Raw genomic sequence first — 12202 nt, 5'->3', positions numbered from 1 at the left:
ATATTTGTGATTTTCGCTGTCCATGGTATTTTTAGGATACGGCGATAGAGCCACATTTCGAAAGCTTCTAATCTGTTTATATCCCTCGTTTTGAGTGTCCAGCCCTCTACGCCATATAGCAGCACTGACCACTAGCACTTAGTAAACCTTAGTCTCAGTTGAAGATCGAACTCTGAACAAGTCAGTACCTTCTTGAATTTTACGAAAGCTTGTCGAGCTTGCTCAATGCGACATTTTACTTCCCTGTCCGATGCCCAGTCTTCAAAAAGCCACGATCCCAGGTATTTAAATTTATTCACTCTTTCAATGGACTTAGTATTCAGTGTTATGGTGGAGTTTTCAAGTGCATCCAAGTTTCTGGAGATGATCATAAATTTGGTTTTTTTGGTATTAATCTCTAATCCCATTCGCTTACTGTATTCTCCGATTATAGTGACAAGTTGTTGAAGATCGACTATGTTGTCACAAATTAAGACACCATCATCAGCATATCGTATGTTGCTGATCAGTACTCCATTCACTTTGATTCCCATCTTTGCATCCTCCAGAGACTCTTGAAATATGGCTTCCAAATAAATGTTAAATAAAAGAGGGGAAAGCAAACATTCCTGTCGAACGCCCCTTCTTATATGTATGGGTTTGGATATAGAATTGTCTATTTTTAACTGTGCCGTTTGATGCCAGTACAAGTTTTCAATGCATCTTATGTCGTTTTCGTCTATATCAACTTTCTTGAGGATCTGCATTAACTTGTGGTGTTGGACACGATCAAACGCTTTTTGGTAATCTAAAAAGCATAGGAACACATCCTTCTTCTGATCGTAACAATTTTGGACCAGCACCTGTGTTGCTACTATTGCTTCTCGTGTTCCTAAACCTTGCCTAAACCCGAACTGGGAGTCACTGATGTCCCATTCACATTTTTTGTATACTCTTTGATGTAGTATTTTTAAGAATATCTTTAAAGTGTGACTCATCAGGCTAATGAGTCTGTGATCCTCACATCTTTTTGCATTGACTTTCTTGGGCAGGGGAATAAAGGTAGAGCGTAACCACTGTTGAGGATAGCAGCCAGTTTCATAAATTAAGTTAAATATTTTGTGTAGTGCTGAAATTCCCCTTTCATCCAGTAATTTGAGTATTTCTGACGGGATTTCATCTGGTCCAGGTGCCTTATTGTTTTTTGAATTGAATATTGCCTTTTCTATCTCCTCTTTGGTGATTGAAGGGCCAGTCAGCTGGTCGTCTGTATAAACTTCACTCATGGGTCTTTCGTCATGGAAGAGCTCCTGGATATAATTTTCCCATATATCAATTTTTTCCTTTTCACCCAAAGTGTTATTGCTTACTGAATATTATCTTTAGAGGGCTCCATTTTCAGAGTCAATTACATTTTTGTTTCTATTTTAATTTTTTTGACATTATATTGACATTGTATCTCATAAAATACACTACTAGGCGTACCGTACATTACAATGTATCTCGCAAGACACATTGCCAGGAATACTATAAAACACGTACTGATGACCAATAGATACATTGCCAGGTTATTAGAAAAATACCTCCGTATCTAGAAACATACATTGCAAAGTTGCATATTTGTCGTTTGGACCAATATATTAAATATTATTGGGTCATTGAATTAAATGAAAATTATCAAATTTTCACAAAAATCGGTGTTCGGTGTACAGAAAAACAAAAAGTCTAACGCAGCAGTTTAAAATTCTAGATGAATCTGCGGCTTAGACTAGAATATGCTGGTGTCTGATCGGCCTATGATGGAGCAGTACGGGAAGAGATAAGGGCTTGCGGCTCGGTGATACTCCTCCATAGATCCCTACCGGACCGGGTATATATATATATATATATATATATATATATATATATATATATATATATATATATATATATATATATCAAATTTTCACAAAATATAATAAAAACATTAAAGAAATCTACAATTGTTTCTTTAGCATTTTCAAGACTTTTAGCAAAACAACTGTAGATTTGTTTAATGTTTTCATTACATTTTGTGATACTGTGTTTTACTTCAATTATTATGAACAGATACCATAAAGTAGGGGTTTAAACCATAAATATAATATTGGATCAATTAATATCAATCATTTACATTTAAAAATTATAAATAAACTACAAAGATGATCAAACATTTATTTTTACAGCTTAAATTCAAAACTTCAAATAAAACTTGGAACACTCAAAAAATAAAAGTAAAAAGTAATAATTATCAGTTGTTAAAAAATAAAAAAATTTAGTTATGAAAATCATAAAAACATTTACGGGATTCCACTAAACATAACCTCGCTTTACATTTTGAACAACTCATAGTTGTTTGTCCTTTGCAACAGTTTCGACATCGTCCTTTGGTTGTAAAAGTTGGAAAGTGTCCAAAAAGTTCTTTTCTAACATCTTCTCCAGGTATATTCTGGACGTGAGTACGAATCTTCTTTTTCGGTGTATTAATTCCGTCGGATCTGCTTTTTCTATTTTTCAATAGAAGGGAATCGACAAGTAATATTCTAAATTCCTTTAGACCCATACCATTTTCTTCGTCATCCAGGAAATTGTTATCTCTGCGATATAAAAGCTAAGCGTTATTGACACATATATCCAGTATTTGGGAAAAAATTGAAAGATACCATCTGTGGCTTTTAAAAGGTATTCGATAAAGCGCAACTAACATATCTGCCAAATCTACGCCACCCATATGTGCATTGTAATGCTTGATAATTATTGGACAGGGTATTTCAATTTTCTTATATAATATACCAAATGTTAATTAATATTTAAATGGGAATAAGCCACAATTAAAGGTTAAAATACATTTATTGACGTTTCAATTTCCACTTCGGAAATCGTTCTCAAAATACGTATTTTGAGAACGATTTCCGAAGTGGAAATTGAAACGTCAATAAATGTATTTTAACCTTTAATTGTGGCTTATTCCCATTTAAATATTAATTAATTTAAAATGCCACAAGAAAATAGCTTCAGAACAATATTAAGAATACCAAATGTTTTTATCACTTTTCTGTTAATCCTCTAATGGGCAAAGTATCTAATAAGATACATTTAGTATTGTTCCGTATACCTGGTAATGTATCCAAAAAGATACTTATTCTATTTTCGTCAGTACCTGCCAATGTATACCCCAGGATACTAACTAACTTTTTGCTTAACTGGCAATGTGTCTTAGGAGATACTACTTTTCAAAGTGATCCTATCTGTTTGTTTATAGACAAATCATGAATATTATTTTATACAATTATTTGCTGAAGACCCAATTAACTATAATTATAGTTTACCAATCCATACAATAACTAATAACATATAAAAAATTAATTTACTTACCGAATGACACAAATTTGCACTTTCTTTGGAAGTCATTTTGAGTACGTCTACACAAAACACTCTCTGATTGTGGCAAAACTCTGTATATGACATTCAAATTAATTTATTGGTTAGCCGAATGCTATAGGGAGAGGGTACGTTTAAAAGCTCGCTGCAAACTTAGTTTATGTAGAGGAAGTACATTTTAATAAATAACGTATCCTGGAGTACACACCGTCAAGTTAAGGGTTAAAGAAAATACAAATGTCAAGAATGGCACATTTTTAATAATTTTAATTTTTTTCTTAAAAATAAAGAAAAAATTTTTTTTTATCATTTTATATGTTTTTTTTTTATAAATAACAAAACTGAGAAAAATATTTAGAACTGACATAAAAATGTTCACGAAAATCTCAATTTACTATTTTTAAATTACAAAACTTGTATTTTCTAGAAAGTCTAATTTATTAGATGTGCCATTATTGCATCCAGTCAGCGAATTGGTTTTCCCTTTTCCTTTGGTTTTACATTCAAATTCTTCATTAGAGATTGAAAAATGTAAAAGAGTACAAAAATATTTATTTCTCAATTTTTTATGATAGTAATATTATCATTAAACATTAAACTGATTTATAACTAAAATAATGACATAGGTATCAGAGAGTATAATCATTTGCTTTTATTAAATTTTGTTTTGATTTTTTTAGTTGTACTTCACAAATACTTTAAACCTTCACTAATGCTTCTACTAATATTATTTGTTTACGTAAAATAAATATGATATAAATATACATTTTGGTAAGTAGATCTACTCATCTAAAAAAGTAAATTACATCATTCAACTCGCTTCTTAAGTAAAGAGCGATAAGGTGATACGTCAAAAGTAATGTGCAAATATAGATTCTTCAATTTATATATACTAAGAACCATAGGTCTTTTTGCTACATTTATTAATAATATCGACCATGTTCAGCGTCTCGAAGTACTTTCCATCCCACACATACATACATATACTTCACACGTCAATTATTTGTTAGTTTTAATAAGTGATTCAAAAACGTTTGCTGATTTATCTGAAGTAAGTAAAAGGATATTTAATAAATTATATTTTATATAGTGATACTGCGAAATTTTACCGATATATATATAATATATATATATATATATATATATATATATATATATATATATATATATATATATATATACAGATTGAACGAATTTAAAACGGAACATACGAAATCAATGTATTTCGGCTCAACTCAGCTCTAGGTGGTTGGCCAACAAAAGGTTGTCAAATAATTATATTATAAAAATCCAATACTTCAGCGGGCTGCTGGATTCTGAATTCATTCAAGAACAAGTCAAAACTCCACCCAAATAGGTTACCTAGAATCACTGAAAAAACTAGACTACACAAGCAGTTATTATGCTGTCAAACCACTTATCGCTTCCGTATAGTCCAAGAGATAGAGCCGAAATTTTGAACTGATTAGTAATATGACATTTCTCTATTGGAATATATTCATTGTAACTGGGTTAAGACTTTGCCTTACAGGCGGACGCCCCTCGTGGTACAGGGGGTAGCTATACAGGGATGAAGTTGTAATTTTTTTCGGAAAAATTAACGATCGATAATATGGCTGAAAATTTGCCCAGAGTAAGATCTTGGTATAACTAGACGAAATCCCAAAGGGCGGACGCGAGAGTGGATACGTAAGGGGTGGCGGACAGGGATGAAATTGCAATTTTTGGGGAAAAATTAACGATAAATAATATGTCCGCCATTTTCATGGCTCATTATTTAGCCCCTAAAAACTCTAAATCCAAAAGAGGGGACAGCTGGGTTGGTACAGAGAGCCATAAAACGGGGTCAAATGTACCACTTGCCTGCGCATTTTAGGTCTCGGTAACAATTTTCAAACTGATTTTATTATGATACTTTTATACCGATTGATTTGAAAATTTTTATGCTCACTTCTGTTACTATTCTAAAAAGCGTCAAGTAGAGTTTTCCTCAAAATTTTCCAAAAAAATTTCCGTAAATGAAAATTTTCGTAATTTTTTGAGGTAAAATCTAATTTGTAGAATCCTTTCGATTTTCTGTCAGTTATACCATGAATTTTTCCAAAAATTTTTTCATCATCGTTTTCAAACGATTTTTCCGATAAGAAAAAAAATTTAGAAAAACTTTAAAAATTTCGTCATTTTTCTCACTCTCACTGATGTCATCACATTCATCATCTTCGTCACTTTCACTTTCAATAATATCACATTCATTATATGCTTCATTTTCAATCACTACTTCTCGAATTGATTCTGGCATCTGAGGTCCACTAAACCATTTGAATTTATATGTTTCATCTTCAAACTTACAACCATGTTATTCAACAATCAATTCTGTTGGTACTTTTTTGTGAGTATTTGTCCAAATATTTGAAATATAATGGACTCGCAGTAGATGTTAGTGTAATTCATCTTGACATGGTGGTAAGCTTGAAGCATCGAAATTTTTTAGTTGTTTTTTTAAAAGGCTCGTTCATATCATGCAACTTATACTGCCGGTTAAATAGTGAAAATCTGACATCGTTTACTTTTCTTTTTGGAAGTGTTCTCGTCAGTCCTGTTCCATATAAGTGACATATGAAAGTTTCTAAGGTTTCAAAAACTTCATTACAATCGAAGTCAGTTTCACCAAGTTGGATAAAAGCATTTTGATACTTATTACATTTAGCGCATGCGTCTAGAATTACTGATCTAAATGGAACGCGCATCATTATTATTTTAATATTTTAAAATAATAATGATGCAAAATTAATGTCCAAACAGAATTTGTAAAATTATAATTAACTAATGAAAAAAAAATTCAATCAATTTGAAAGAAAAATATTGATAATATCTAAGTACAAAGTAAATTTCAAAACTTGATAATTGCACTATTAAATTGATTTTTATTAATAATTATTTGTAAAATGTTAAAGGAATTCTACAAATTGAATTTTACCTATTGATAAATAGAAATAATATATTTTGTATTTGATTATTAATGTAATAATAAATCAAATTTTTCTTATATCTGAACAGCCATTATTTATGCAATATAAATTTAAAAACCTTTTTATTGTAATAAAAAATAAGTAAAATTACTATGTGTATTGTTATACCAAAAATATTTAATAGTTAACATTATAAAATTTCTTTAATTTAATAAAATATCAAATATCAAACATTTATTCAATTAAAAATTAATTCGTAAAATATTTATATTTAAGAAAAAAATGTGATTTGTAAAGTAAATATGACTTTAGTTTGAAAAAAAACATTATCATAATATCATTTTAAAACTACAAAATATTCTATAAAAGATTCAGACGATGACGTAGAATTTTATCAACTGTTGTAGAAAAGTTTTTCTAATTTTTTTTTCTTATCGGAAAAATCGTTCGAAAATTTTTGGAAAAAAATCATGGTATAACTTACAGAAAATCGAAAGGATTCTATAAATTAGATTTTACCTCAAAAAATTACGAAAATTTTCATTTATGGAAATTTTTTTGGAAAATTTTGAGGAAAACTCTACTTGACGCTTCTCAGAATAGTAACAGAAGTGAGCATACAAATTTTCAAATCAATCGGTATAAAAATATCATAATAAAATCAGTTTGAAAATTGTTACCGAGACCTAAAATACATTTGACCCCGTTTTATGGCTCTCTGTACCAACCCAGCTGTCCGCCCTTTTGAATTTAGAGTTTTTAGGGGCTAAATAATGAGCCATGAAAATGGCGGACATATTACTTATCGTTAATTTTTCCCCAAAAAATTGCAATTTCACCCCTGTCCGCCACCCCTTATGTATCCACTCTCGCGTCCGCCCTTTGGGATTTCGTCTGGTTATACCAAGATCTTACTCTGGGCAAATTTTCAGTCATATTATCGATCGTTAATTTTTCTGAAAAAAATTACAACTTCATCCCTGTATAGCCACCCCCTGTACCACGAGGGGCGTCCGCCTGTAAGGCAAAGTCTTAACCCAGTTACAATGAATATATTCCAATAGAGAAATGTCATATTACTGATCAGTTCAAAATTTCGGCTCTATCTCTTGGACTATAAGGAAGCGATAAGTGGTTTGACAGCATAATAACTGCTTGTGTAGTCTAGTTTTCACAGTGATTCTAGGCAACCTATTTGGGTGGAGTTTTGACTTGTTCTTGAATGAATTCAGAATCCAGCAGCTTGCTGAAGTAATGGATTTTTATAATATAATTATTTGACAACCTTTTGTTGGCCAACCACCTAGAGCTGAGTTGAGCCGAAATACATTGATTTCGTATGTTCCGTTTTAAATTCGTTCAATCTGTATATATATATATATATATATATATATATATATATATATACATATATATACATATATATATATATATATATAATATATATATATATATATATATATATTATATATATATAAACTCGAGCGAATATCTTTGCAAATTTTAATAAAATTAAAATAAAACCTATGTGACTTAGCATCGAGACGGCAAGGTGAACAGACGTATTAATTCGAGTTGCTAAGCTATCAATTTTAAAAAAGTAAAACACATTAAGTATTTAGTTAATATTTATTCACTAAAAACAGTGTGATAATCAAGTTTATCTAAGTTCAACGGTTGAATCAGCAAAAATCAGTAAGTAAACAAAGTTTGTATACATATATTTAAGCATTTATTGTCAATCGAAAAACGCCCATCATTTTTCGAAGCCTTGATAAGTTGAAATATCAAAACAAGTTCTTCAGGTCAACAGGACCGCACTCACCCACAAGTTAAATTTTTAATGTGGCGTTCAAATAATGGATAACAAAAATCCGGTGGACCATGTCCCTAACCCTCCTCTGAACCTTCCCATACCTAGTAATCTAACACAATGCAATTCCCAATCATACGCATTAATTACAAAAAAAATCAAACATTACTTGGACAGTATTGTAAATCCTAAAGATATTATTTTCTCCTGACAAATTTCGCAAAATAGAATATGCATTTACTTCTCCTCAAAAGAACTGGTTTCTAACTCAAAGTCAAAAATCAAATTGTCACTGCCCGCAAATTAATCACTCCAATTTAAAGAATTGTTTTATCCATTGTATGTCCTAGTATAACACATTCTATTTTAGAATCAGAGCTAATAAAGCTAGGTCTCAATTTATTGTCTCCTATCAACTTTCTTTAAATAAACGCGTCTCGCTCAGAATTTAGTCATATTCTCAGTTTTCGTCGACAAACGTATATTACTCCAATAGAAAATACTGCAACATTACCAGCTTCTTTCATAATAAATTTCACAATAGATCATACAGAATTTTCTTAGCAACCAACAACCTCGAATGCTTTTCTTGTAAACAATCAGGTTACTTAGCTGCAGTATTCCCACTTCTACCACATAACAAGCCAATTTCATTAGATAAATTTGCCCAATGCACAGAAGCCGCCAACACTCTAGTGTCTAATGATGAATCTTATCAAAACATAAGCACATCTTCAGTTAATTAAAATGTCAATGTAAATTCCAAAAAACAAAATAAAGAGAATACGGAATTAAGGAAAACATCTGAAATGGTAGCCCAAGAAACTACACCGGTTTCCATTAAACGACAAATGCCATAATCTAAACCGTCGCCTAAAGACCTCTAAAAACAACCCACATTTTAAAAACCCTAAAAAAATAAAACCGGAAAAATACGTTCATAATAAAATGCAACCATTACAACAAATGTTTGAAGACAATAAAAACAATTTTACACTGAACTATAACCAGATTTTAAATTTCTTTGCATCGGCCCCACACAACGCAGACATATTGGATCTTCTTAAAACCTATACAGACAATGTACCAGGTTTCCTTAATGGTCTGGACAGTATGTACTCTCAAAGTTCAAAAAAGTTGAAAGCAAAAATCACAAACATTAAAAGAAAACTACACCATCAACTCTATCAATTCAGAACATCTGCAAAAATGAACAGCGAACTATTATTCTCTCAAGTAATCTTAAGTACTTAATATTCAGATCTATAATGCAATGGAACCTTAACGGGTACCACAGCCGTTGCGAATTGTTACAAAAGCAAATTGCTCAACAAACGCCATCAGTTACATACATATACAAGGATTTCCACAGTTTTCACTGTATTCCTTCACTCAACCGTTTTCTCCAATTTTTCCTGTTTAGCCAGTCCCCTTCCTGTAGGTTTCTTCTACTCATTGCTTCGTCCACCTCATCTCTGAAAGATCTTCGGGGTCTGCCTCTCTTTCTTCTTCCTATCGGGCTCCACTCTGTTATTCTATTTATCCACCGATTTTGGTCTGCTCTTCTGACATGTCCGTACCATGTTAATCTCTTCTGTTCGATGTAGTCTATTATGTCGGAGTTCATTCCCATTCTCCTCTTAATCTCCATGTTATTTATTCTGTCTCTTCTTGTTACTCTGCAGCTTCTCCTTAGGAATTCCATCTCTGTTGCTCTTATTTTGTTTTTGGTTTTCTTATTTATTGTCCAATTTTCACACCCATAAGTGAGGATACTTCTTGTCATGGTATTATATATTTTTTTCTTTGTTTTCATGCTGATGTTCTTATCCCATAGTACCGGGTTCAGTTTCGTATGCAGTCTCTTGTTTGTCCTAGTCTATTTTTTATCTCTTCCTCCGTTGTTCCTTTGTTTGATATTATGAAACCTAAATACTTATACTTGTCTGTTCCTTTGATTTGTTTACCTTCATTTATGGCTTACGCCATCAGTTATTTGCCTTCAAAAAATTAATTTCAAAGATTCTTACCATGCTAGGTTAAAAGGTTTTAAATGCTTTTATAAGAATAGGACTACTACAAATAAAGCAAGTAGTAGAGTAGCAATCTGTATCAACCAAATGTATGAAGCAGAACTAATAAGTTTAAATACATAGAAGCTGTTGCAATCAAAATTAATAGTGATATAAAAATCTCAATATGCAACATTTATTCCACCGAGTAAAATTTTTTCAACTGCCGTAATTGAGGAACTACTTCAACAGATCCCATCTCTCCGTATACCCTTGGGAGATTTTAATGTCGATCATTAAAAGGAAAGTGCTAGAATAATTATTTGACAGTAACAATATAAACATCTTGAATACAAGGGAACCTAAAAGATTTAATATACAAACAGGGGAATCCTCAGTTATCGACCTGAGGATATGCGATCCGATCCTACAAATATCTTTAAATTGGGAAGTTCATCCCTATTTGTAAGGTAGTGATTACTTTCTTCTTCCTATAACCTGTTCTTTTAAAACAGCCTTAACAACTTTTCTCTCAAAATGGAAATTAGACCAGGCAAATTGAACACTCTTCTCAGACAAAGTAGATCAAAAACTCCCATATCTCCTTGACCTTAGTACCTTAAATATATCTTCAACCTATGCACAATTCTCTGAGGTACTATTGGAAGCAGGGCACAAAGCAGTCAGAAAAATCACAACTCTAAAATCTGATACATCAGTACTGTGATAAAATGACAAATATGACAAACCCATCAAAAAATACAAGCGAGCTTTTAACAAATTCAGACGATGTCCTACTACACAAAATCAAATAAAATATAACAAACTAAGAGCTAAATCTCGATATAAGATTAAGCAAACAAAAAATAAAACTGGATATCTTTCGTGACATCCATCAAAATCTCTATCTGCATTATGGGAAAAAATTCGTCAACTATCTGAAAACCAGCAAAACGTCCAAATTAGTTTCTTAAAGCACAACACAAGCAATCACAGAAGTTTTTGCTGACCTTTATGAACAAAATTCCAGCACTAACAACTACTCTTCAAGTTTTCTTCAATTTAAATTTAGAAATGAAAAGAAGGAGATAATGATCACAGAGAACACGGATGACTCTAAAAATTTCACCAGATGAACTGGACGATGCATTGTTTGGTATAACAACTGTTCTTCGAGTCCAGATGATATACCAATAATTTTTGTCCAAAAAGTAAGCACAAAAGATAAAACATAGCCCCTTAATGTTTTGAACTAAATGTAAATACAGCACTACTTGCCAAAGTCTTGGTCATAATCATATATTATCCCCATCCCTAAACCTCAAAAATCGAAAACAGATCCCCAGTCCTATAGACCAATATTCATAACATCGTTTACCTGTAAGCTATTCGAAAAGATTATAAACCGTCGCCTTACACGGTTTCTGGAAGATAAAAAGACTAATTATTCAGGAGCAGAACGGCTTTCGTCAAAATAGATCAACGAAGGATAACCTAGTTGATCTTAAATCTGAAGTTTACGAAGCACTCATTAACAAATAACACTGTCAAGCTATTTTCTGCGACATAACAAAAGCCTACGATTGCACATGTAGATATGGTGTAATAAAAAAGCTTCACTCCTGCGGTATTAATAGACAATTCCTAAAATTTATTCAATTTTTTTTTAACGTAGAACATTTAAAGTACCAGCAAATGGAACACTATAATCAACTCAAATCCAGGAAAATAGAGTCCCCCAAGGATCGGTGTTAAGTGTTACTTTATTTCTTGTTGCAGTTAACGATATCTTGAAACAATGTCAACAACCAGTTAAAGAAAGACTGTACACAGACGATTTGGTTCTCGTACTAAGAGGAACAAGTCTAGAAATCCACCCAAATAATCCTTAAAAGCACGTTAGATAATCTCTAGAAATGGTCTGATAAAAGAGGACTCAGCTTCTCTAACCAAAAAAAAATAATTGCTCTTCTCAAAAAAGTGAAAGGAAACTAATCCAATTTTAACATTGAATGGTAACATAGAATCTG

The 12202-nt window shown here is 31.6% G+C and overlaps 1 protein-coding gene across 2 annotated transcripts in view; it reads left to right on the top strand.

Moving 5' to 3' along the window:
- Positions 1–4261: 4261 nt before the first annotated feature.
- LOC140449790 (probable multidrug resistance-associated protein lethal(2)03659) overlaps positions 4262–12202 on the top strand; it is a 70000-nt gene continuing 62059 nt past the window's right edge. The window contains exon 1 of one of the 2 annotated variants that reach the window (XM_072543143.1): positions 4262–4429. The gene's annotated coding sequence lies outside the window, so the exon portion shown is untranslated. Of the gene's footprint in view, positions 4430–7890; positions 8043–12202 lie in introns of those variants that run through there. The other variant, XM_072543144.1, reaches the window with a different exon arrangement.

This window comes from Diabrotica undecimpunctata, chromosome 9 (assembly GCF_040954645.1).
Source record: "Diabrotica undecimpunctata isolate CICGRU chromosome 9, icDiaUnde3, whole genome shotgun sequence".
In the NCBI taxonomy this organism is placed as follows: domain Eukaryota; kingdom Metazoa; phylum Arthropoda; class Insecta; order Coleoptera; family Chrysomelidae; genus Diabrotica; species Diabrotica undecimpunctata.
Note: the sequence above shows the minus strand (reverse complement) of the source record. Positions and strands in the feature narration are given on the sequence as shown.